This window comes from Sciurus vulgaris (assembly GCF_902686455.1).
Source record: "Sciurus vulgaris genome assembly, chromosome: 12".
Lineage (NCBI taxonomy): Eukaryota > Metazoa > Chordata > Mammalia > Rodentia > Sciuridae > Sciurus > Sciurus vulgaris.
In genome coordinates this window covers 21,398,039-21,425,216 of record NC_136473.1, presented here as the reverse complement: position 1 = coordinate 21,425,216, position 27,178 = coordinate 21,398,039, and the positions used below count along the sequence as shown (strand labels likewise).

The 27,178-nt window shown below is 33.9% G+C and overlaps 1 protein-coding gene and 1 pseudogene across 2 annotated transcripts in view; both read left to right on the top strand.

Annotated features, from left to right (window-relative positions):
- The window catches only part of GPR158 (G protein-coupled receptor 158), a 506,459-nt gene that overhangs the window by 157,994 nt on the left and 321,287 nt on the right, over nt 1–27,178 (top strand). The window lies entirely within an intron of this gene.
- The window catches only part of LOC306641338 (Golgi apparatus membrane protein TVP23 homolog B-like), a 34,084-nt pseudogene continuing 14,160 nt past the window's right edge, over nt 7,255–27,178 (top strand). Inside the window, exon 1 of the transcript in view lies at nt 7,255–7,311. The product of the transcript in view is annotated as a Golgi apparatus membrane protein TVP23 homolog B-like (transcript). The remainder of the gene's footprint in view (nt 7,312–27,178) is intronic.

Here is a 27,178-nt window from a genome sequence, read left to right as displayed (position 1 = left end):
TTGTCTTTTAAAATCCCCCATAATTTGGCTATGCTTGGATCCTCCAACCTTAGTTTTTACTTAGAACTAATGTCTTATGGGGTTTCATCTTTTGTCAGACTGATCTCCATCTTGTCATTCATTATTCCATAAATACCTTTTTTTAAAAAATTTATTTGTATTGTAATCAAATGGGATACATCTTGTTTCTCTGTTTGTACATGAAGTAGAGGCATACCATTTGTGTAATCATACATTTACCTAGGGTAATAGTTTTTGATTCATTCTGTTAATTTAAAAGGCATCATGGATACAACTGTGAACAAGAGACATGCCCCATTGCCATGATGCATAGGGTCTGATGGAAAATACAAGAATTAATAGAATAACTAAGTAAAAGTACAGGAATATAAATTAAGTCTTTTCCTACTTTTTTTATACTACGCATGCTCATGCATGCACTCACATATATGCATGTGTGCACATGCTATACACCTTTCTCTCATTTTTATATCTTTACATATACTGAGTTAGTTACCTAGAATTACTTCCTTTTTGCATTTGTAAATATGTTGCAAGACTTTCAGAACAATATTACATGGTTCCTCTTTAGTTAAGTTCATGTTGGGCTAAAGTTACTGCATTGGTCTATAAAACTATTTAACAGGGATTTAGATTTGTTTTACATAAGGGTGGATTTTAAGACTTTAAATTGAATCAAGATAGTAATGCTGAACACAACCAGTTCTGATAACAATGGACAGGTTAAAAGTACTTTGCAACATTTTTTATTTATGAAAGAAACATGCAGATGCATGATATAAAACTTTTATCACTGTTTACTTAGGAGAGTTTTCAAATATATAAATTGGAATGGTACCAGTTGAAGTTGAAAAAAAAGACTGTTGTTTTTGACAATTTCATGTTGAAATCACCAGAAACTTTTTGTCATTTGAAAATGGTGAATATATTTCAATAAATGATGTGAAGAATTTATATCTAACTTAGAATAATAAACAGCAGAGAGATCATGGTGAAAAGTTGGAACGATATTTTCTTTGAGTTGGCATTTGAGATTGTGGTTAAGCATTGTTCTACTTCCAAAGGAAAATAATCAGTACTGCCTGACCTCATATTTGACAAATATAGAATGCAAAACAAACTCTTCTGGAAATCTCTTTTCTTCCTCCCTCTTTTTCTCTTCTCTCCCCTGCTCCTCTCTCCTTATGTTATCCTACTTTGCTACTTCTTATCTTGGTCATCCATTGACTCCAGGCTGTATTTCCTGGGTCCTTTCATTTTCTTTCAGTATTATTAACCTCATTATGATCTCTCCCTCCTGCATAGAATGATCTATAGAACTAATTATATGACCTACATTTTTAGAAGTACCTGCAACTTTCTTGCCTCACTGACTTTTGAACTCTGAGATCCTTTGTACCCATCATGCAAGTGAACTTTTCAGCTTTTGCACTTTGGAGGTTTCATGCTACTGGAGAAAATAATCTAATAACAACAATGTAAATTCATGAATTTTAATCTCAATAGTGTCCTCACTACTGTGTTAACTTCTCTAATTTCTCTCAACATTTATTTCAACATTTTACTTTATTCTCAAGCCATTAACCCAACTACCTATCTTTTCTACTGTGAGGATTATTTTATTTTCTATTATGTCCTCCCAAATTGAAGCTTATCATCTTTCCCCCAGGCCCCTCTTAGTCCTTGGAATTGGCTTATAAGTATGCATTTTTTTTTCGTTTTCTTGTCTTATTGTATAAGCTAGGACTTCAGGTATGTTGCTGAAAAGGTGTGTGGAGGATATATCATTGCCTTGTTCTTGATCTTAGCTGGAAAGCTTCTAATTTCTTAGATGTAGGAGTTTTTATAGATATTCTTCATCAAGTTGTGGAAGTTCCCTTTTATTCCAAGTTAACTGAGAGATTTTATCATGAATGGGTATTGGATGTGTTCAAATGCTTTTTATATATCTATTGATATGATCATGTGATTTTTCTTTTCTAGCTTGGTGACTTGATGGATTACATTATTTGATTTTTGAATGTTGAACCACCATTGCACACCTGGAGTAAATCTCACTTGGTTTTGATGTATAGTTGTTTTTATACATTCTTGGATTTGATTTGCTAATATTTGGTTGAGGATTTTTATGTATATATTCTTGAGTTATTGGTATGTATTTTTCTTGTAATGTCCTTGTTTTTGGTGTTAGGATGATGCTGGCTTCACAGATTGGTTAGAAAGTACTCTCTCTTATTCTATCTTCTGAAATAGACAATTGGTATTTTTTTCTGCCTTAAATTTTGGTAGAATTCGTCAGTGAAGCCATCTGAGCCTGGCTTGAATTATTGATTCAATTTCTTTAATAGATATAGGCCTGTTCAGGTTGTGTATTTGTTTATGTGTGAGTTTTGGCAGATTGTGTCTTCTAAGGAATGGGTCCATTTTATCTGAGTTGTCAAATTTATGAGCACATAGTTCTTAATTGTCCTTTTAATATTCAAAGAATCTGTAGTGATGTTCCTCCTTTTGTTTCTGTTACTAGTACAGATCGTCCCTGACTTATGGTGGTTTGACTTATCATTATTTTTTTGACAGTACACTGGTGTGAAAGTCGTGTGCATTCAGTAGAAAACATATTTCAAATTTTGAATTTTGATCTTTTCCTAAGACTATTTTCTTAAGTGTTATCCAAAAGCCTGTTTACCAAAGGTTTGGTTCCCAGGAGAAATGTTGCAAACTTTTTCTGCCAGTTATATATGTCTTTTGACTTTGCTCATTGCAATTTTATTTTGTCATGAAGAAGTTTTAATTTTGTAGTGAAATTTTTCAGTTTTTTCCTTCCAGATTTTGAGTCATAATTATAAATTTTTTTCTATAGCTTGTTTAAACCAAAATACTTTCCTCTAGAACTTGTATGATTTTGTGTGCATGCGTGTGTGTGTGTGTGTGTGTGTGTGTGTGTGTGTGTGTGTGTGTTTGGATCTCTAATATACTTGGAATTATGTGTGTCATGAGATAATGGATTTATTTTTATCTTTTCCCAAATGTCTATCCATTTGTCCCAGAATCATTTACTAATGTCTCTTCTTTAACTCCCAGTAAGTTGAGAGGTTACCTTCATCATTTACTGAAATTCCATTGAGCTTATTTCTATTCTGTTCTCTGTTTATACATCAGTATTGCACTATTTGCATTAGAGATTTTTTAAAAATATTAATATTTACTTGGGTGAGTTCCCTGGTTTGGTTTTTCCCCCAGTTTTTCATAGTCTAGTTTTCATATTCATTTTTTTCCATAAGAACTTTCGTAATTCCATTAGCATTTATTTGTATTCTTTTGGAATAGTACTAAAATTTCAAATCAACTTGGGAAAAAATGGCATCTTTATGATGAACAAGGACATCTTCCTATTTGTTCAACACTATTTTAATATCTTTTAGTGATGTTTTTAAGTTTTTCTTATAAGGACTTTGCATTTTTTGTTATGCTTATTTTTATTATTTTATTTCCTTTATTATAAATACCATTTTTTTCTACCATCATGTCTAGTCTACCAGGTTGTTGCTTGCATATAAGAAAGCTATTGATTTATTAATGTTAATTCTTGTGTTCGATAGTTTACTGATTGATTTTGTTGCTTTAATTTGTTTTAGCATTTATGCTCTATAATTTTTCAGACTCTGCAAACAAAATAGCTTTACTTGTCTTCCTATTCTAATACTCTAATTCAGCAGTTCTCAAACTTGTTTTAAGACTTCCTCTGTACTCCTAAATGTTTTTGAGTACTCCCATGACATTTTGGTTTTATCTATTGACATTTACCTTAGTTGAAATTAAGATTCTGAAAATTATAAATGTTTATTATATCATTTTAAAATAACAGTGGTAATACACTGCATGTAACAGAGATTTCTAAAAGAAAAGTAGCTTTATTTTATAGAACATAAAAGAACTATGGATAATATTGATCTTTTGTCCATTTTTATGAATCTGTTTAACATCATGCTTAAGACAGGTGGATACTTATATCTGTTTCTGCATTCAGTCTGCTACAGTGTTTTGGTTGAACTGTATGAAGGTTCTATGGTCTCATACAGCATGCAGTTGGACAACAAGGCAATATTTTAGTAAGATTTTTAGGAATTGTGGATATTCTCTTTTACACTCCAAAACTGAAATGGTAATTTCTTAAATGTTACTTGCAATGTAGAATTTGAAGCCACTGTAATATACTTTTTGCACTATGTTATAGTAAAAGTCATTACTGTGTCTTGCAGTTAGAAAGGGTCTTTTACTTATGCATAATCTTGTTACACCATGTACTAGAGATATTGTTTCACTAAATTATGCAGATATTCCAAATGATTACACATTTCACTACAAAATGTAAATAATCACATTTGTTAAGATTACCACTGATTTCATCAGAAATGTCTTTAATAGTTGGAAACTGTCAAACTTATGGTAGTAGGTACAAATTTTCCAAAACTATAATTTTGCCATTGGCAGAAAATCTCTATAGTTGTTTTCATGAAGTGGAGTCACTTTGTTCATTTTCTAGAAAATGTCTGCCAGATAGTCAATCTAAATAGCCATAATTTATTTGTCAGTTTTCCTTTCAAGGAAAATGTCCCATAAATAAGTGCAAATTCAGCATACAACTGAAACAATTATACAAGTAGTTTTTAGAAAACATAATTTGGTATGCAGCACAAGTACTATATACATACTTTATCTTCCATTGCAATGAATATGAAATATACTCAAGGATTGAGATATAATTATGTTAATTTAATTAAAAAGAAAGGTACTCAAGGATTGAGATTTTCAAATATTAGTAATTTTTGCTACTTGATCAAGGACATTCTTAAGTGAAATTGGATTTTTTCTTCTTTCTGAAGACTGACAGTAGAATAGAATAGTTCTTAGTCAAGGTTTATTCTAGGACCTTAATTAATACTAAAATGCCTGCAGTTTTAATCCCCATGCTTTTACACTGTCAGTAAAAGTGTGGATATGGTAGAAAAATCAGTATTATTGGGAGGAAACTTTTGGTATTACAGATCCATTAAAAATGTCTTGGGAATCCCTTGAGATTTGCAGATTGCATTGTAAGAATCACTGAAATAATAGATTTATCTTTTATATTTATATTTCCTCTTGCCTTTAGTATAATCTTAAACAGTACTGATAAAGTGTATGTCCTTACCTTATTCCTGATCTTAAGTAAAATATATCGTATTATATTATGGCCCATTTTTCCATTAAGATACTGTCTTTAAGACGAAGCTGTGTATGTGTGTGTGTGTGTGTGTGTGTAGTGTTAAAAAGTGTACTTTAATTCCTATTTTCCTGAGTGCTTTCTGATCAGAAATAAATACTGAATTTTGCCAAAGGAACATTTTTGTGCCATTTGTGGCAGTAATCATATCATTTTCCCCATGGATATTTTATTATGGTCTCTTAATTCTTTAATATGGTTCCTGAAATAAATTTTACTTAGTCACGATGTATACATATCTTAATATAGACTTAGATTCAGTTTGTAAATATTTTATTTAGTAGTTTTATAGTTGATATTGGTAAGTGATATTGATCTGTAATTTTTGCTTATTGTGCAGTCTTTAAGGCATTAGATTTAAATGATATATTTGCTTTATTAAGAGAATTTGGAAGGTTTTTAAAATTTTGTATAATAATTTATGCAACATTGAGATAGTCTGGTTCTTAAAGTTTTGGTAGAATTCTCTAGTGAAAACAACAGGACATGATACTTTTTAGTGGAAGTGTTTCTACTTTTACAAGACATATTACTTAAAATATTCTTGTCCTAATCTTTTTTTTTTTCTTATACATACAACTGAAGTTTCTTCAGTTACCTGTGGTTAGATGATACATTTGCTGGTAGATTCCTGAAGAAGTGATCATTTTTACTGTATGAGTTGTTCCATATTTAAAACTTTCTTATAGATTTGGTATTTGAAGGACAGTTTGGTTGGATATAAAATTATTTAATTATCTGCTTTGCTTGAACTCTTGAAAATGGTATTCTATTGCCTTGCTTTATATATTGCTTTTGAGAAGTCAGATGTCAGTCTGATTCTTTTATTGTTATAAGTTATTTGATGCTTTTCCTTGAGGTCCTGAATAATTTTCTTTAATTTCTAATGATTGTAGTTGATAGGACTTAGAGTTGATCATTGATGATCAGTTTTCCCAGGTAGCTGGTAGACTAAAGCAGAGGTTCTAAACTCTCCCAATTTGTGGTACCTATAGGATCTAAAAAATATTTTCATGGAGCTTGTAGGCCAAAAGAAATACACAGCAGTTCCCTTCATTAAGTAGTCTTCATTAATATTTATAATTTGGTGACCTCTTGAAAATTATTGGAAGAAAATAAAAACAGTGTTTCAAACTCAAATCACCTACTTTGGGGATGTATGAACCTGTTGTTGATCACTGCTTAATTTTTCAAACCTTAGATTCAAACTGGATGCTGTTCATTTCAAATTGATATTCATGTGTGCTTATTTTAATCACAACTCTTGATAATTAAACTTCACTAATATGAGAAATGTAGTGCCATGTAATTTTCAGTTTGTAAATTATTGGGAAGTAGTTGTGTGACATTCAACACATGTTAGATATTATTGTGGTTTTCTCAGAAATTGAAACTATCTCATACCATGCATGTGAATTCACTCATCTTCTGGTATGCTTCAGGATGCAGTTGGGGAACCATTGGCTTATGATCTTTTATTTCTCTAAGGTTCCTTGGTACATAATTTAAATATTAGTTATTTTCATTAATTAAGGACTCCAGTTTTGTACATATTATATATTTTTGCCTATTTTAATTACTCTCATTCTTTTTCATTTCTTTCAAAATTGACTTTTATTTTCTTTAGTATTTCATGCTAAATTTTTATTCAAGTCCATTCCTCCTTGGATATCTTGTAATTTAATTTTTATTTCTATTATTATTTTATCTTTTCTTTCTGTTTCTTTCCTGAGTTTAAAAAGTTCTTAATTGTACCATTGTTGTTTCTTCTTCTTCTTCTTCTTTTTTTTTTTTTTTTAGTTTTGGAATTTCTGGCTTTTTTGTTTTTGAATATTTGTTTGAGAATGTTTAGTTTAGAAAATGATAGTGTAGTCTTGCTTTATATTTAGGTTTTCATTAGCTGAATTGTTTTTTATCAATTTATCTTTTCTTTTTAAAGTAGCTTCGATTGTGCTTCTGCTTTCGTAAACATGGCCGATGGTTTTGATTTAACTTGTGGATTTCCAGTTCAAGAGCCATGCATTTTTGTTAGTGAAATGACATATACTTTAATGGATAGCTCCTTTGGGAGGTAGTGAGGGAAGGGGGAAGATGATTTGTCCTTCAGCTTTTCAAAAATTCATGTATCTTGAAGCTTCTTAAGTTACCATTTTGTCTTTTCTATCTCTTTGAAAAGAGAAATTCTAATTGATCCCCAGTGACTATACAGTGAGTTCTCCAGTGGGTGTCTGAACAGGTGCGTTTCCAATGGGTGCCCCCCTTGTACCTTTTCAAGACTACTTTGTAAAGTCCTTTGCATACTTTTAAGTCCTTTACCTCTAATTAACGCTTCGATACATTAGACCTTTTCCTCCAGTGTTTTTATACCTATGGTAGGCTTTTCTTTCGGAAGTTGATTGAAATTAATCATACACCTTCCATTACACTCGTCTCTCTTCCACTCAGTTTTTGTGTGGAACCTGCCTTTTCGCAGGGTGTTAAGAAGCCATTCCACTGGAAAATGGTGTTTATTTTTTTTCTACCAAGAGTGAATTTGACATTTGTAGTGCTGTCTTATACTGAAAGTGTGTTGCAACTGAATATATTTGTCAGTACATTCTAGATCTATGTATTTATGTTATTCATGAGTAGGTATGACTGAGGAGTATTAAATTTTATAAATGTAACTGTTCACTTAACTGTTCAGCTGCTGATGAACATTTTTGTTGCTTTTAGTTATTACAAGTAAACCCTTTGTGTAGAAATATGCTTCAATTTCACTTGGATAAATACCAAAGAGTGGAGTGACTGAATCTTATGGTAGGAGGATGTTTAATTTGGGGTATGAAAGATGGTGGAATGAGACAGACATCATTACCCTATGTAGATGTATGATTACACAAATGGTGTAAATCTGCATCATGTACAACCAGAGAAATGAAAAGTTGTACTTCATTTGTGTACAGTGAATCAAAATGCAGTCTGTAAAAATAAAATAAATAAATAAAAAAAAGAAATGGTCAGTTTCCTAAAGTGGGTGCACCACTTGTATCCCTAATAGCAGTGTAAATGAAGTCTGATTGCTACAAACCTTAGCAACAATATTTTTTTAATTTAAATTCTATTTTTTATTTGTTCTTTTTAGTTATACGTGACATAACTATAGTTATACGTGCCATAGTATACACATGTGGAGTATGACTTATTCTAATTAGGATCCTATTAGGTACATGTTGTGTACATACCCTGGTCATGTATTCAAATATAATGCGAGGAAAGTTATGTCCAATTAATTCTATCTGTCCTGTTCCCCTTCCCTTCCCTTAGTTCCCCTTTGTCTAATTCATTGAACTTCTATCTTCCCCTCCCCACCCTCCCTTTTAAATAATTTTCAACTTTCTAAAAATGTTTTTCTGTGTGTGGTACCAATGAATTGAACCCAGAGGTGCTTTAACACTGGATCACATTTCCAATCCTTTCTGTCTTTTATTTTGAGACAGGATCTCACTACGTTGCTGAGGCTGGCCTCAGACTTGCAGCCATCTCCAGCCTCAGCCTCCTGAGTAGCTCGGATTACAGGCAAAAAATGTTCAGTGGCATCTCAATGTGGTTTTAGTTTTCCTTTCCTCAATGACTAATGATATTGAGAATCTTCATTGTATTTATTTTCGATGAAGCATTTCTTGTTAACTTGGCTTACTTTTTAAATTGGGTTGTTTGCTTATTATTAGTTTTCAAAAAAATTTTATATTATTTGTTATTAGGTTATGAGGGCTGTTTGTATAACCTAGATACAAGCCCATTTTCAGTAACTAAAGTATTTTCTCACTGACTTTATCATACATTTTCATTTTTTTAACAGCATGATTTAATAGTACATGTTTAAGAAAGTTATGTTTTTCTGATGAATTGAGGCCTTCATTATTATGAAATTACTTTTTTGTTACTGTTAATATTGTCTTCTTTGGAAACTGAGTTTCTAGATATTAGTGTAACTCAAGAGTGGTAAAGAGAACATGGACTTGGGGAGAGGTGGTATCTGAGACAGGAAAGATGTGATTTATCAAAAAATTAAGTTAATTCAGGATAACAAGAGGCTCTTTCCATGGGGTGATCCAAGATGGCGGACTAGAGGGTGACTGCATCTCCAGTTGCTCCAGAACCCAGGATTCAAGAAGGGGAGGCACTGAGAGACTCAGACTAAAATAGATCCACGGGGTGAGTCTCCCCCACTGGGTGAAGCTCGGCCTGGGTGGCATGCCTGGATAGGGGCAGCTTATCAGAGTACGGCAGGGCAGCTAGAGTCTTCTCCAGGCAGCCCTGTGCACTCCAGCGGTGGGCTCCTCCCACAGGGTCAGCTTCTCCAGCTTCTCGGAGCAGTCCCCCCCAGTGAGAGCCTTTCTACACAGAACCAACTCCAAGTCCCAGAGCCAGTGCAGTGAGCTCTGGCCTGCAGGCAGCTTCAGGGACCAGGACAGGGCAGCCATGGACTTCCCCAAGCAGCCTGGCTCCCTCTGGTGGGAGGCGCCTTTCAAAGCTAGCTTCTCAGAGCAGACCGCCCAGTGAGAGCCTTTCTACACAGAGCCAGCCACAAGTCCCCTAGCCAACGGAGAGCTCCGACCTGCATGCAGTCTCTGGGACCAGGGCAGGGGAGCCAGAGACTTCTCCAGGCAGCCCTGCCCCCTCTGGCCTCAGGCTATTTCCATGGGGTGATCCAAGATGGCAGAATAGAGGGTGACTGCATCTTCAGTTGCTCCAGAACCCACGATTCAAGAAGGGGAGGCATAGAGAGACTTGGACTAAAATAGAGCCACGGGGTGAGTCGCCCCCACCGGGTGAAGCTCAGCCTGGAGGGCAGGCACGGATAGGGGCGGCTTATCAGAGTAGGGCAGGGCAGCTAGAGTCTTCCCCAGGCAGCCCTGCTCACTCTGGCGGTGGGCTCCTCCCACAGGGCCAGCTTCTCAGAGCAGGCCCCCCAGTGAGAGTCTTTCTGCACAGAGCCAGCTTTAAGCCCTGGAACCAGTAGCGGGCTAGGGGCAGATTTGTTTGGAAGCACTGCATTTTCAAGTTCCTCCAAGACTTCAGGCTACTGAAGGCTGGGAGGTGATACACTGGAAATCTACAGGGACACTATAAGCCAATAGAGGAAATCTGTAATATCTCAGAGTCCCATTGACATCTGACCAATATGAGAAAACAAGGGAAGAAAATGTCCCAAACAAACCTGGATACTATATCAATAAAACCCAATGACAGCACAGCAGAAGAAATGTCAGAAAGGGAGTTCAGAATGTACATAATTAAAACAATCTGGGAAGCAAACGAGGAGATGAAAGAGCAATTGCAGGCATTAAATGATCGCACCAATCAACAGTTAAAAGAGCAAATACAGGAAGCAAGAGACCATTTCAATAAAGAGTTAGAGATACTGAAAAAAACAAACAGAAATCCTTGAAATGAAGGAAACAATTAACCAAGTTAAAAACTCCTATTGGATAACCAATAGGATAGAACACCTGGAACAGAACCTCAGACATTGAAGACAAAATATTTAATCTTGAAAACAAAGTTGACCAAACAGAGAAGATGCTAAGAAATCATGAACAGAATCTACAAAAATTATGGGATATCATGAAAAGGCCAAATTTAAGAATTATTGGGATTGAGGAAGGCTTAGAGAAACAAACCAAAGTAATGAACAATCTACTCAACGAAATAATATCAGAAAATTTCCCAAATCTGAAGAATGAAATGGAAAACCAGGTACAAGAGGCTTATAGGACTCCAAATATACACAATTACAACAGACCCACACCAAGGCACATTATTATGAAAATATCTAACATACAAAATAAAGACAGAATTTTAAAGGCCGCGAGAGAAAAGAATCAGATTACATTCAGGGGGAAACCAATAAGAATATCAGCAGATTTTCCAATCCAGACCCTAAAAGCTAGAAGGGCCTGGAACAACATTTACCAAGCCCTGAAGGAAAACGGATGCCAACCAAGAATCTTATTCCCAGCAAAACTTACTTTCAGATTTGATGATGAAATAAGATCCTTCCATGATAAACAAAAGCTAAAGGAATTTACAAAAAGAAAGCCGGCATTACAGAACATTCTCAGCAAAATATTCCATGAGGAAGAGATGAAAAACAATGATGCACATCAGCAATGGGAGGAACTAGCCTAAAGGAATAGCCAAATAAAGGAGTAACCAAATCCTGTCAAAAAAACAAAAATGAGTCAAATGGGAATACAAATCATATCACAATAATAACCCTGAATGTTAATGGCCTGAACTCATCAATCAAAAGACATAGACTGGCAGAATGGATTAAAAAGAAAAATCCAACAATATGCTGCCTGCAAGAGACTCATCTCATAGAAAGAGATACCCATAGACTAAAGGTGAAAGGATGGGAAAAAACATACCATGCACACGGAACAGCAAAAAAGCTGGAGTATCCATCCTCATTTCAGATAATGTGGACTTCAAGCCAAAACTAGTCAGAAGGGATAAAGAAGGACATTACATAGTGCTTAAGGGAAGCATAAATCAGCAAGACATAACAATGATAAGTATCTATGCCCCGAACATTGGCTCATTCATGTATGTCAAACAAATCCTTCTCAATTCCAGAAATCAAATAGACCACAACACAATAATACTAGGTGATTTTAACACACCTCTGTCACCACTAGATAGATCTTCCAAACACAAACTGAATAAAGAAACCATAGATCTCAATAACACAATCAACAATTTAGACTTAACCGACATATATAGAATATACCAACCAATAAATAACGAATACACTTTCTTCTCAGCAGCACATGGATCCTTCTCTAAAATAGATCATATTTTATGCCACAAAGCTACTATTAGCAAATACAAGAAGATAGAGATACTACCTTGTACTGTATCAGATCATAATGAATTGAAATTAGAAATAAATGACAGACTAAAAAACAGAAACTTCTCCAATAACTGGAGATTAAATAATACACTATTATATGATGAATGGATAACAGAAGACATCAGGAGGGTAATAAAAAAATTTTTAGAAGTAAACGAGAAAAAAGACACATCATATCAAAATCTCTGGGACACTCTGAAAGCAGTACTTAGAGGAAGATTTATTTCATGGGGCAAATTCAACAAAAGAAGTAGAAATCAACAAATAAACGACTTAACACTACAGCTCAAAGCCCTAGAAAAAGAAGAGCAGACCAACACTAAAAGTAGTAGAAGACAGGAAATAGTTAAAATCAGAGCCGAAATCAACGAAATTGAAACAAAAGAAACAATCGGAAAAATTAACAAAATAAATAGTTGGTTCTTTGAAAAAATAAACAAAATTGATAAGCCCTTAGCCACACTAACAAAGAGGGAGTTCTTTATATATTTTGGATATTAATATCCTATCAGATGTATGATTTGAAAATACTTTCTCCCATTTCATATACTGTTTTTTTCTGTCAATTGTTTCCTTTCCTATTTATGATTTCATTTATATGTGGACTCTTTAAAAAGTTGAAACTATAATTATCAGAGAATAGAACGGTGGTTGTCAGGGGCTGGGGATATGGGAGAAATGTTGGCCAGAATGTATTATAGTTTAGATATGTGGTATCCCCCAAAAGCTCATGTTTGAGAAAATGCAAGAAAGTTTAGAGGTGAAATGATTGGGTTATGACAATCAGTCCATAATCCGTTGATAGGGATTAACTGGTAGGCAAGTAGATAACTGTAACTGTAGGCTATAGGGTGTGGCTTGAGGATGGGGTCATTGGGGCCACACCTTTGGGTTATGTATTTGTCTTTGTTATGTCAAGCTTAGTCTCTTTCTGCTTCCTTGTGACTATGTCCTGAGCTGCTTTTCTCTACCACACTCTTCTGCCATGCTGCCTCATCTCCCGCTCAGAGCAGTGGAGCTGTCTGTCTATGGACTGGGACCTCTGAAACCATAAGTGCCAAATAAATTTTTCTCTGCTAAAATTGTTCGTGTCATGTCTTTTGGTCATGGTGGTGAAAATTCTAACAAAAGCAGTGTAAAGTTTCAGTTACACAGGACGAATAAATTCTAGAGGTCTGTTGTATATCATGGTGACTGTAGCTACTAGTATTATATACTTGCAAATTGCTGAGAGAGTCCATCTTAATTGTTCCCACCACAAAAGCTTGTATGTAAGGCAATCAATTTGTTAGTTAGCTTGACTGATTCTATAATCTGTTCATAATTAACTAATTACACAATGTATATAAAAAATTTACTTTGTATACTGTAAATATAAACAATTTTTATTTGTCATTCATGCTTTACAAGTGTGGAATGAAGAAAAATCTCCCTACATATTTCAGTACTTTCTACCTTATGTACCTGTACACATATTTTAAAATAGGCATTCCGAACTCTTGATTTTGAGTCACTTGGAAAACTTGACTCCATTGACTTCTTCAGTTTTTCCATGGCCTTAAGTATTTGCTAACACACTGCCTCACAAATGGCTAATATATTGCTGTACTAAGCAGCATTTCTGCTGTAGCAGTGTCACAGCAAATGAAGTACCTCACAAGGGAGCCATTGAATTAAATGGTGCACACTGGACTCAGTCTGTTATCTCCTGTTTTGGAATAACTTCACTTTCTCAGTTTCCAGGTAAAATAAAAACTCCGTCCATCTGTGGCTAGATTTACATTCTGAAGGGTGTTTGGGATTTATGATTCTTAGAGATGGAAGGCAGGGGCAATGAGGGACTAACCAAATTCAAATCAATATATTGACTTTTATAACTGATAATATTGATGAGGCAGTTAATTACTTGTGTTCTTCATTTTTAACTATTGGGTTTAATTGGAAGGTAAAAAGTTGAGAGTGACAAAATGATTAAAAGAAATCCAAGTAAAGAATGAAGAACATATTGAAATTTCAAAATGATTTAACTTAGAATGTTAAATCTTATCATGACTACATTTAGTAAAGTGATTATAATCTTTTCAAAAATTTTTTAGAATTTATATCTATTAAGTTGTTACATAAAATCTTGTAGATACTTGTGGTGACTCTACTGCTCTCACTTAACTAATAATAGTTTGGTTGCCAGGAAACTATTTTCTAATAGTAAAGACAAAGACTTAGAGAATGTAGTGCTGACAGTGTGCCCTAAAATTAATGCTAAAGTAGACACAATTTGTTCCTATAATTTGGTTAGTGTATTGGGTCTGAAAATTAGGTCACTTGGAATTACTTGAATAAGGAGGTACAGCTTCCTGTTTTGCCAATGAAAAGAGAAATATGTATATACAGGAGTTGGTGTTTTATACCAAAGAATCCTCCAGTTTGTGATCCTAGAACCCACCTGTGACAACCCTTGGTACTGTAATTGAAATGAAGGTTCCAAAGAGAAGTATATGTTCTATGTAAATATTTGGCAACTAATATTCATTTTGTTGGAATATTTCCTGATTTTCTGGAAACTCTGAAGAATATATTGATGATATAATTATTTTTGATTTAGGAGCCACTGTGTCCAGTAAGCAAATGAAAGCTTTATAGTTTGTCAACAGAAATGAAATAATTACAGTATTATACTAAAGAAAAATAACATATGGCATTTTATACATCTAAACTTAGTAGTAATTCCACATGGGACAATTTTCCACTTAACTGTCTCTAGCTAACTGAAAATATTCTAGGATCATTCTGCCTGGTAGTTTGACTAAAATGCTTATAACTTTGTTTTGCTTCGTTGTAGATAGTATGCATACTAAGAGGCATTTTATTTCCATTGCCTTACCTGCCAAATAAATATTCAGTGGTTTCAAGATTATGTTTTGGATTCGTTAATATAGCCCTGGAATCCTACTGTGTCTCTCCTGAGGCAAAATCTTAAAGGACAAGCTGTTATCTTACATACATGACCCAGCTCCTACTTTTCTAACAGATGTAAGATTGTATAACATGTCTGTTTATTCCCTTTACCTTTTTTAAACCTTTTTCTTTCAGAAAAAACTACCCTTTTACTTCTTTTTTCTGTTCCCAACATTTCACCTCTTTTTATAATTGTCCTCAACAGTAATGACTCACATTTATTGAAAACAGAATTTTTTATGGTTGCCAGAAAAGCACAGAAGTAAAGTTACATATACTAAAATTTAATCTTAAGGGAACACAAGCTTGGGGAGGCATATCAGTGTTTCTGCTCTTCGGACAGTTTAATAAGTAAAAGCATAGTGGAGATTCAAATCAAAGAATATTGGGCTACCCTACAGATACCATGTAGGATTTGTAGCTTTTTGAAATTGATCTAATTATTTTTAAAAGTTAGAACTTAGGAGTGTTTAGGAAACAGTTTATGGTCTATGTTATTGGGGTTCAGTGGTATTCTCTGACCCTTCATTAAGAAAACCTTTCCCCTTCATAGATAAAATCAGATTGATGCAATGGTAGGGTGTTGAAGTTTGAGTGATTGGCATCTGAATGGTTAAGGGCTTAACATTAGATTTTTAAAAATTAGAACAATAGTTCATAGTGGTTGAACTCATTTTGACAAAACCATATATGCATGGAATTTGATTTACTCCATTGCAGTCTTCTTCCCTCCCATCTCCACCCACCCCGTTCTTCTTCCTCTACTCTACTGGTCTTCCTTTCACTTATTTATTTATTTTTGATTAGTGTTTTCTACATATACATAAAGGTGAACTTCTCTGTGCTATATTTATATGTGACATAACAGGATTTTGTTAAATTCCTTTCACGTTTTCTCCCCTTTCCCATTCCTCCTTCCTTTCAATGTCCTTTTTCTACTCCATTTTCTACTCTATGTCTTTACAGCATCTAATCCCTCTCCTTCTTCTTATTTGCTCTGGCTTCCATATATGAGAGAAAAGTCTACCCTTAATTTTCTTAGTCTTACTTATTTTACTTAGCATGGTGTTCTCCATTTCTATCCATTTACTGGCAAATGCTATAATTTGATTCTTTATGGCTAAGTAAGTTACCCTGTGTATCAAGAGTACATTTTCTTAATCCATTCATCTATTTATGGGCATCTGGGCTGATTCCATAGTTTGGCTATTACGAATTGTGCTGCTATAAATATCAAAGTGGCTCTATCACTGTAGTGTGCTTATTTTAGTTCATTTGGATAAGTGTCCAAGGAATGGGATATCATATGGATATCAACTGGATCATATGGTTCCTAGTTTTTCTTGCTTTCTAGAATGGTTGTACTAATTTGAAGTCCCACCAACAATGTTTAATTGTACCTTTTCCCCTACATCCCTTCAAGCATTTATTATCATTTGTATTCTTGATAACTGCCTTTCAAACTGGGATAAGATGAAATATTAGTGTAGTTTTGATTTCCACTTCCCTTTTTGCTAGAGATTTTGAACATTTTTTCATATATTTGTTAGTCATTTGTGTGTCTTCTTTTTCGAAATGTTTGCTTAGTTCTTTTGTACATTTATTGATCGGGTTATTTGTGGGGATTTTTGGTGTTACATTTTTTGTGTTCCTTATATATTCTGCATATTAATTCCCTTTCAGAGGAGCAGCAGGTCAAGATTGTTTCCCATTCTGTAGACTTCCTCTTCACACTCTTGAATCATTTCCTTTGCCATGAAGATTTTAATTTGGTGGCATCCTACTTAATGATTCTTGATTTTATTTCTTGAGTTTCATGGGTTTTATTAAGGAAGTTGGTACCTGAACCAATATGATGGACTATTGACCCCAGTTTCTTCTAGCCGTTGCAACATTTCTCGTCTAATACATATGGTCTTTGATACATTTTGAGTTGACTTTTGTGCCAAAAATAGGGATCTAGTTTCATTCTTCTACATATGAATATTCAGTTTTCCCAGCATCATTTTTAACATTACCTTTTAAAAGAACACCATTGTTTTAACCAAGGAAGAGACAAGAACTTGGTAGAGTAAAAAGGAATGTTCTACCATATTAAAGGACATCACAGTTATCACATGCCATTTTGGGTCCTATTATAATACATAGACCCAAATTATAACAAATAGAATAGTAAATGCTATTAAAAATAGTATGTTGTACCTTCTGAGTAAAATACTGCTTTCGGATCTTTCAAAAGATGTGACAGGAAATAACCTTCACCTTAGGAAAGGCTAACATCAGTGGCTCTGAAGAGAAGTTGCCAGAACTATCTATGGTTTCATTGGTATTCCTGGCCTATCTCATTTTAGGCTCTGTTTTTTGGGTTAGGGAAATGCATCATGCAAGTCTCATTCTTCACGGTGTTAGGACATGAGATTATTTTGGGAATAACTCATTTTATCAGGATTCAAAGAAGATCCTTTGCTCTTAGATTTAATCCAAAAGTGCATGAATTCATTCTGAGTTAACTTTTGTGCAGGGTGAGAGGGATCTAGTTTCATTCTTCTTCTGCATATCAAATAATAATTACTGAGAATTGTAGTTCTTGACCTGGAGAAACTTAGCCATATTTTCTGACTTTACTTCATTGTTCCTTCTAATATGCAGGAGTGGAAGTATAGATTAAACAAGACTGGGGAAGACATGATGATTATTGAAGGATACATGGGGATTTAGTATTCTACTCTATTTTGTATGTTTGAAACATTGCCTATTACCCAAGAAAAGGAAAAACAGAAGAATAAATAAAATATGGGGTCCAAAAAGGAAAAAAAAATATGATAAACAATAAAAGGTATTTTGTTAATATATGTCATCTAAGAAGAAAAGCATCTAGACCATATAATTGTGTGATTTTTAACTTAAATATTCAAAGAATGAATTTATCAGAATCACCTGGGACCTTTTAGAAAACACATTTCTGGATAACTATCCCTGGATATTTTGATTCAGTGAATCTTGGAAGGGAAATAAGTTCTCAGTGATTCTGATTTGCTAACAGGTTTGGGAGCCACTCCTTCATTAACTGGCTGGATTATGTTAGAGAATTAACTTTAGCAAAACCAGATTTTGGTGAAGACAGGAAATGATAAAACTGGTGAAGTTCACCAATTTGGTGAAATGGACAGTGTTTCTTTAGATAGAATTAGGGTACTTTTTCAGTTTTTACCCTATAATGTTGAATTACTTAGAATGAGATCTAGTGAATTCTTATTCATGGAATATTAGAGCTGAAAATTTATTTAAATATTCCCTGAACTGTCTCTTTATTATAGAAATTGAGGCTTAGAGAGAAAATGGCATAAAACTCATCTGAGTTTAGTGAATGTTTATTGGAAAGCCATAAGAAGCAAAGCATTGTGTTTGATAGGCACTTGGGACACAGAAATTACCAAGAATTGTAGTTCTTGACTTGGAGAAAGTTAGCAATGCCTTCTGACTTTGGTTTTATTGTTTCTTCTGTCATATTATGCTGCCTCTCTTCTCATTTTTCCTTAAACTTTATTTTTTTTAAAGAACAGCTTCCAGAATATATATTTAAAATAACAACAACAAAAACAAGATACAGAACAGTAATGTACAGCATATTTCCATTTGTAGTTATATTCTGTGTGTGCTTAGTCAACCTTGGGAGGATCTATAAATTGAGGGGAGAGGTACATAAACTTTTTAATTAAAAAATAGCTAATTTCAAAACATTTAAAAGATGAAATTTCCTTATAGGTTCATACTCTATTATGTTGTCAAACTATATAACACTCTTCAAAAGAGAATCTACAAGAATTTTAATTGTAAATTGAGATATGAACATTAGAAAATGGTTGTTTTTGTATTTTGAAATCTGATTGCTACTGAAAATTTTATAAAAACCATGTGTTTTATTTCATCACCATAGGATTTGAAATCATAGAATGTTCCATAGAATTTAGTCTTGTTATTTTTTTTTCCTAAATGAAATGAATAGTCCACAAGGCTTGAAATACAATGGAAAATTGCAGCCATTATAGTGAGTACAAAGTGCCTTGCTGTTTTGTATCAGGATGAGTTTTGAATCCTGGTTTATCACTTACTTTCTGTGTGTGTTTTGGCAAATAACTTTATTTCATTGAATGTAACATATATGAACAGGTAAATATTTCTGCCCTACTGGCCTCAGGAGGAATTGTAGGGATTCAAATACGAAGAGGCTTTCCAAGTCCAAGAAATAAGGAAATATTTAAAATAAACAGATATTCAGTTTTCAGCTTTCTAGAGTTTTCTGAGGAGACAGAACAACTGAGCAGCCACCAAGGACTTATTGGCTTAGAAATAGGAGGAATACATTAAAGTATGTAAACTGGATTCTTTTTTTAAAAGAATTTTTATTTTTATGTGGTGCTGAGAATTGAAACCAGTGCCTCACACATGCTAGGCAATTGCTCTACCACTGAGCTACAACCCAGCACTCTTTTTAAAAATTGTAAGAGAAAATTAAGAATACTTAAAAAAATTGTTCTTTTTAGTTAAACATGACAGTAGAATGTAATAGAATGTATCACAGTACATGGAGTATAATTTCCGATTTTTGTGGTTGTACATGATGTGGAGTTACACTGGTTGTGTATTCATAAGTGAACACAGTAAAGTTATGTCCAGTTCATTTACAGTCTTTCCTATTCCCATCCTACCTGTCTTCTCTTCATTCCCCTTTGTCTAATTCAGTAAACTTCTATTCTTCCCTCCTCACCTCCCCACTTATTGTGAGTTAGCATCTCCATATCAGAGAGAACATTCAGCCTTTGGTTTAGGGGGATTGGCTTATTTCATTTAGCATGATAGTCTCCAGCTCCATCCATTTATTGGCAAATGCCATAATTTCATTCTTCTTTAAGACTGAGTAATATTCCATTGTGTATATATATTATGTGTGGTGAGAACTATGGGAAGTAGTTGCCAGGTTGCATCTGATATTTTCTTTCATTCACTCATCCATTAATATGTTTTTAATTTTTCTAATTAGTTATAAATGGCAGTAGAATGTACTTTGACACATCATATATAAATGAGGTATAAATTCTCATTCTTCTGGTTGTACGTGGTGTAGAGTTATACCAGTCGTGTAATCATATATGCACATAGGGTAACAATGTCTGATTCATTCTACTATCATTCCTACCTCCATATCTCCTCCCCTCCCTTTAATCCCCTCTGCCTAATCCAAAGTATCTCCATTCTTTCCTTGCCACTCCTGCCTTATTGTGAATTAGCATCTGCATATCAAAGAAAACATTTGGTCTTTGGTTCTTTGGGATTGGCTTATTTCACTTAGCATGATATTCTCCAACTCCATCCATTTACTGGCCAATGCCATAATTTCATTCTTCTTTGTGGCTGAGTAATATTTCATTGTGTATATGTACCACATTTTCTTCATCCATTTGTCTGTTGAAGGGCACCTATGTTGGTTCCATAGTTTAGCTATTGTGAATTGAGCTGCTATAAACATTGATATGGTTGTGGCACTGTAGTATGTTGCTTTTAAGTCCTTGGGGTATAAAATGAGGAGTATGATAGCTGGGTCAAATGGTTCCATTCCAAATTTTTAGAGGTATCTCCATACTGCTTTCCATGATGGTGGTACCAATTTGCAGTCCCACCAGCAGTGTGTAAGTGTAACTTTTCCCCACAAACCTCGCTAATAATTCTTGTTTGTATTCTTTTTTTCATTTTTATTACAATAGTCTTTTAAAATTTTTTTTACTTTTTAAAATTTGTTCTAATTAGTTATACATGATAGTAGAATGCTTTTAGACACATTGTACACAATTGCCATTCTGAATGGTGTAAGATGAAATTTTAGTGTAGTTTTAATTTTTATTATTCTAATTGCTAGGAATATTGAACATCTTTTTGTATTTTTGTTGAGCATTCATATTTCTTCTGTGAAGTGTCTATTCAATTCCTTTGCCCATTTATTGATTGGTTTATTTGTTTTGGTTTTCCTTCAGTGTTAAGTTCTTTATACATCCTAGAGATTAGTGCTGTATCTGAGGTGCAGGTGGCAAAGATTTTCTCCCATTCTGTAGGCTCTCTCTTCACATTCTTGATTGTTTCCTTTGCTGTAAAAAAGCTTTTTAGTTTGACACCATTCCATTTATTGAGTCTTGATTTTACTTTGAGTGCTTTAGGAGTCTTGTTGAGGAATTTGGATTCTAAGCTGACATGATGGAGATTTGGGCCTACTTTTTCTTCTGGTGGGTGCTGGGTCTCTGATCTAATTCCTATTCCTAGGTCCTTGATCAGCTTTGAGTTGAGTTTTGTACAGGGTGAGAGATAGGGATTTAATTTCATTTTGCTACATATGGATTTCCAGTTTTCCCAGCACCATTTGTTGAAGAGTCTGTCTTTTCTCCACTGTACGTTTATGAAACCTTTGTCTAGTATGAGCTAACTGTATTTCTGTACATTTGTCTCTTTGTCTTCTATTCTGTGACATTAGTATTCATGGCTGTTTTGGTGCCAATACCATGCCATTTTGTTACTATAACTGTAGATATAATTTAAGGTCTGCTATTGTGTTGTCCCCTGCTTCACTTTTCCCCCTGAGGATTGCTTTGCCTATTTTGGGCCTCTCATTTTTCCAAATGAATTTTATGACTGCTTTTCCTATTTCTATGAAGAACATCATTGGAATTTTGAAAGGAATTGCACTGAATCTGTATAGCACTTTTGGTAGTACAGTTGTTTTGATAATATTAATTCTGCCTATCCAAGAACGTGGGAGATCTTTCCATCTTCTGAGGTCTCTTCAACTTCTTTCTTTAGTGTTCTGTAGTTTTCATTGTAGAGGTCTTTCACCTCTTTTTTAAATCTAAAAAAAATTCCCAAATATTTTTTTGAGGCTATTTTGAATGGGATAGTTTTCCTAATTTTTCTTTCAGTTGGATTCATCCCTGATATATAGGAATTATGGGTGTTAATTTTATGTCCTGCTACTTTGCTGAATTCATTTGTGAAGTCTAGAAGTTTTCTTGGGAGTTTTTTGGATCTTTTAACCATCGAATCATGTCATTGGCAAATAGGGATAGTTTGAGTTCTTCTTTTCCTATTTGTATCCCTTTTACTTCTTTCTTCTGTCTAATTGCTCTGGCTAGAGTTTTCAGGGTGGTGTTGAATAAAAGTGGTGAAAGAGGATATCCTTGTCTTGTTTCAGTTTTTAGAGGGAATGCCTTCAGTTTATCTCCACTTAGAAAGATGTTGGCCTTGGGTTTAGCATATATAGCTTTTACAATGTTATGCATACTATCCCTAGTTTTTCTAGTGTTTTGAACATGAAGTGGTGCTGTATTTGTCAAATGTTTTTCCTGCATCTATTGAGATGATCCCATGATTCTTATCTTTAAGTATGTTGATGTGATGAATTATGTTTATTGATTTCCACATGTTGAACCAACCTTGTATCCCTGGGATGAACCCCACTTGGTCATGGGGCACTACCTTTTTAATTTGTTTTTCTATGCAATTTGCCAGTATTCCTTTGAAGTTAATAAGCCTATTAACTTCAAGAGAACATTTCAAGTTTGTATTAATTTACAATATTTGGGATCTCTTTTGTAACTTAAAATATAAGTTAGCAAACCTAGAAACAACATCTATTTACCACAAAGGAAGAATAGTTCTTCTCCCTATTAAGAATATCAGCCATAAAGAATGATAAAATTATGACATTTGCAGGCAAATGGATGAAATTGGAGAATATCATGCTAAGTGAGATAAGCCAATCTCAAAAAGCCAAAGGACGAATGATATCGCTGATAAGTGGAGGATGACACATAATGGGGGGGAGGGAAGGGTTAGAGTTAGGGTTAGGGAGGGGGGCAAGTATGGAGGAAGGAACTACTGTATAGAGGGTAAAGAGGGGTGGGAGGGGTGGGGGGAAGGGAAAAAATAACAGAATGAATCAAACAACATTGCTCTATGTAAATTTATGATTACACAAATGGTATGCCTTTACGCCATGTACAAACAGAGAAACAACATGTATCCCATTTGTTTACAATAAAAAAAAAAAATTAAAAAAAAAAAAAAAAAAAAAAGAATATTCCAACACATTTTATGTTCCCCCAGCACCAGCATTCGGAAATAAATGACTTGGAACAACAGGAGTAAGATGGAAGAGCTGAGTTACTAATCTTTGTCTGACATTGACTGGTCTCTAGAGGATGAACTGAGCATTTGAGAATAAGTTTAGACAAAGCTTCTGGAAAGGAACTTCACTTTCTTAAGATCCACAGGATCACAGTGCCATACAGACAAGAAGCATGCAAAGAATGTTGAGCTTCAGTTATTTTTATTTCTTAATTTAAGCTTAGCATTAGAACAGAATTTTTCCCTACTTGAACTTTTGCTTTCTTTTGATTCCCTTAAAAATATAAATAAATTTAAAAAATTATAACAATTACAGTACAATCTATTTTTATTATTTCATGTTACAGAGGCCTAGTATCCAAAGTGAATGGTACAACACTGTAGGTAAGCAGAAACACATTAGAAATTTCTGCTCATTGCCTATTAGGTATTTCATAGTTATCTTAAAACCAAATCATTCAGATGCCTACGTTTTTAATATAATGTTTTTTTTTCTTCATTTTTAAGGTATTCCAGTCGTTTTCAAATTTATCATGTAAAAGGGTACCCATTCAGCGCTGTATATACATTTCTATACAATGACTTTAAGGCAGATTTAAGTATTTTTCTTAATTTTAATTGTGCAACATTTGACTATGGAGACTTTAGAGCTCATCCTCAATGTGAATGCTGTGATAAAATACTTGTTCCACTGTAATAAGTTATGGGACATGATAGAATGGAAAAGGGAAGCCAGATGAGAAAATTGATTTTCATTTAAAAGAAAAAGAATCATTGTTCACTATTTTCTAAACATCTGCCCAAATGAGAAGACACCAAAAACATTCTAGCTATGCATATAAACAGAAGTTATATATCATAATTTTTTATTCTCAAAGGATATAGCAATTGTCTTGTTTTTCCTAAGAGAAGATAGTACCAAGCCATCCTAATGACAGATAATTTTCTGGAGCTTTGATAGGTGGAATATGACTGGGCAAAGCATCTTCCTCTGATTTCATTTGAGTTTAATTTCAAGTGTCCTAGGTCAAATATATTCAGTCCACAAACTGTCTCCCACATCTAATCTTGTCAGAGTTTCTTAGGTATTACTTTATTTCTTAAATCTATACATTATAGATTAACTATGATTCCTTTATGGAACTAGAAACTATCATGTTAAGTGAAATAAGCCAGTTCCCAAAGCCAAAGTTCAAATGTTTCCTCTGATATGTGGAAGCTAATCCAAAATAAGGTGGGGGATTAAAAAAAAAGGAACAGAAGAAAGATCAATGGAGTATAAAAAGGGAATGAAAGAAAGGAAAGGAGAGATGGGATATGGAAAGATAGTGGGACAAATCTGATCTAATATTCCTGTGTAGATATATGAATATACCATAGTGAATCTTACCATCATGTGCATCCACAAGGCACTAATTAAAAAAAAAAAAAAAAAACAACTCTAACTAAATAGCAGAAAGGTCAGTAGAGTAGAGGGAAGGGAAGGGGAAGAGAAGTACTATGAACTGAATTAGAAGAAATTATATTCCATGCTTTTGTAATTATGTCAAATCAATTCTATTGTCATGTATAACTAAAAAACACTAATAAAGAAAAAAATATGATTCATTTAGGGAAATATATTAACTTTATTTGTGAATAAATTGAAAAATGTGGTTTCCTACTGAAAAACAAAGGAATATTTTAATTTATTAAAAAAACTAAGATGATCATTGCATGGAGTGCATTCAAGAAAAGAAGAAAAAGCCAATAACTAAATGACCTAACATTATATCTCAAAGAACCAGAAAAAGAACAGAACAACACCAAAAGTAGAAAAGACAGGAAATAATTAAAATCAGAGCTGAAATCAAGAAAATTGAAACAAAAAAATTCAAAAAATGACAAAGCACAAAGTTCATTCTTTGAAAAAGTAAACAAAATAGATAAACCCTTGGCCACACTAACAAAGAGAAGGAGAGAGAAAACTCAAATTACTAAAATTTATGATGAAAAAGGAAATATCACAACAGACACCCTGGAAATACATAACGTAATTAGAAGCTACGTCAAAAATCTATACTCTAACAAAATAGAAAATCTCGAAGACATTGGCAAATTTCTAGAGACATATAATTCTCCCAAACTGAACCAGGAGGACATACACAATTTAAACAGATCAATTTCAAGCAATGAAATAGAAGTCATTAAAAGCTTACCTAACAAGAAAAGCCAGGGACCAGACGTATTCTTAGCTGAGTTCTACAAGACCTTCAAAGAAGAACTTACACCAATACTCCTCAAAGTATTCCATGAAATAGAAAAGGAGGGAACTCTCCCAAATTCATTCTGTGAAGCTAGTATCACTCTGATACCAAAACCAGACAAAGATGCATCAAGGAAAGGAAACTTTAGACCAATATCGCTTATGAACATAGATGCAAAATTTCTTAACAAAACTCAGGCAAATCACACCCCCCAAAAACATATTAATAGTGCACCATGATCTAATGGGGTTCATCTCAGGGATGCAAGGTTGTTTCAACATCCAGAAATCAATAAATGTAATTCATCACATCAGTAGACTTACAGTTAAGAATTGTATGATTATTTTAATAGAGGCAGAGAAAGCATTTGATGAAATACAACACCCTTTCATGCTTAAAACACTAGAAAAAATAGGAATAGTAGGAACATACCTCAATATTGTAAAGGCTATTTATGCTAAGCCCATGACCAACATCATTCTTAATGGGGAAAAACTAAAAGTGTGCCCTCTAAAAACTGGAACAAGAGAGGGATGCCCTCTTTCACCACTTCTATTCAACATCATGCTTGAAATACTAGAGCAATTAGACAAAGAAAGGAATAGGAATAGGAAAAGAAGAACTCAAACTATCACTATTTGCCAATGACATGATTCTATATTTACAGGATCTAAAAAATTCCACCAGAAAACTTCTAGAACTCATAAATAAATTCAGCAAAATAGCAGGATATAAAATCAACATTCATAAATTGAATGCATTTCTATTAGTAAGTGATGAATCCTCTGAAAGAGAAATTAGGAAAATTACTCCATTAAAAATAACCCTAAAAAAATACTTGGGAATCAATCTAACAAAATAGGTGGAAGAACTCTACAATGAAAAGTACAGAAGACTAAAGAAAGAAATTGAAGAAAACCTTAGATCTCCCGAGTTCTTGAATAGGCGGAATTAATATTATCAAAACGGCCATACTTCCAAAGGCACTATACAGATTTAATGCAATTCCCATTAAAGTCCCAATGACATTCTTCATAGAAATAGAGAAAGCAATCATGAAATTCATCTGGAATTAAAAAAGACCCAGAATAGCCAAAGCAATCCTGGGCAGGAAGAGTGATGCAGGAGATATTACTATACCAGACCTTAAACTCCACTAGAGAGCAATAGTAACAACAATGGCATGGTATTGGCAGCAACATAGTCAAGTAGACCAATGGTACATAATAGAAGACACAGAGACAAATGCACAGTTATCTCATACTAGACAAAGGTGCCAAAAACATACAATGGAGGAAAGATAGCCTCTTCAACAAATGATACTGGCAAAACTGGAAATCCATATGCAGTAAAATGAAATTAAACCCCCTATCTCTCACTCTGTACAAAACTCAACTCAAAATGGATCAAGGATCTAAGAATTAGACCTGAGACCCTTCACCAAATAGAAGAAAAAGTAGGCCTGACTCTTCATCATGTTGGCTTAGGACCAGACTTCCTTAACAAAACCCCCAGCACACAAGAAATAAAAGCAAGAATCAATAAATGGGATAGATTCAAACTGAAAACCCTTTTCTTAGAGAAAGAAGCAATCAATAATGTAAAAGAGAGCCTATAGAGTGG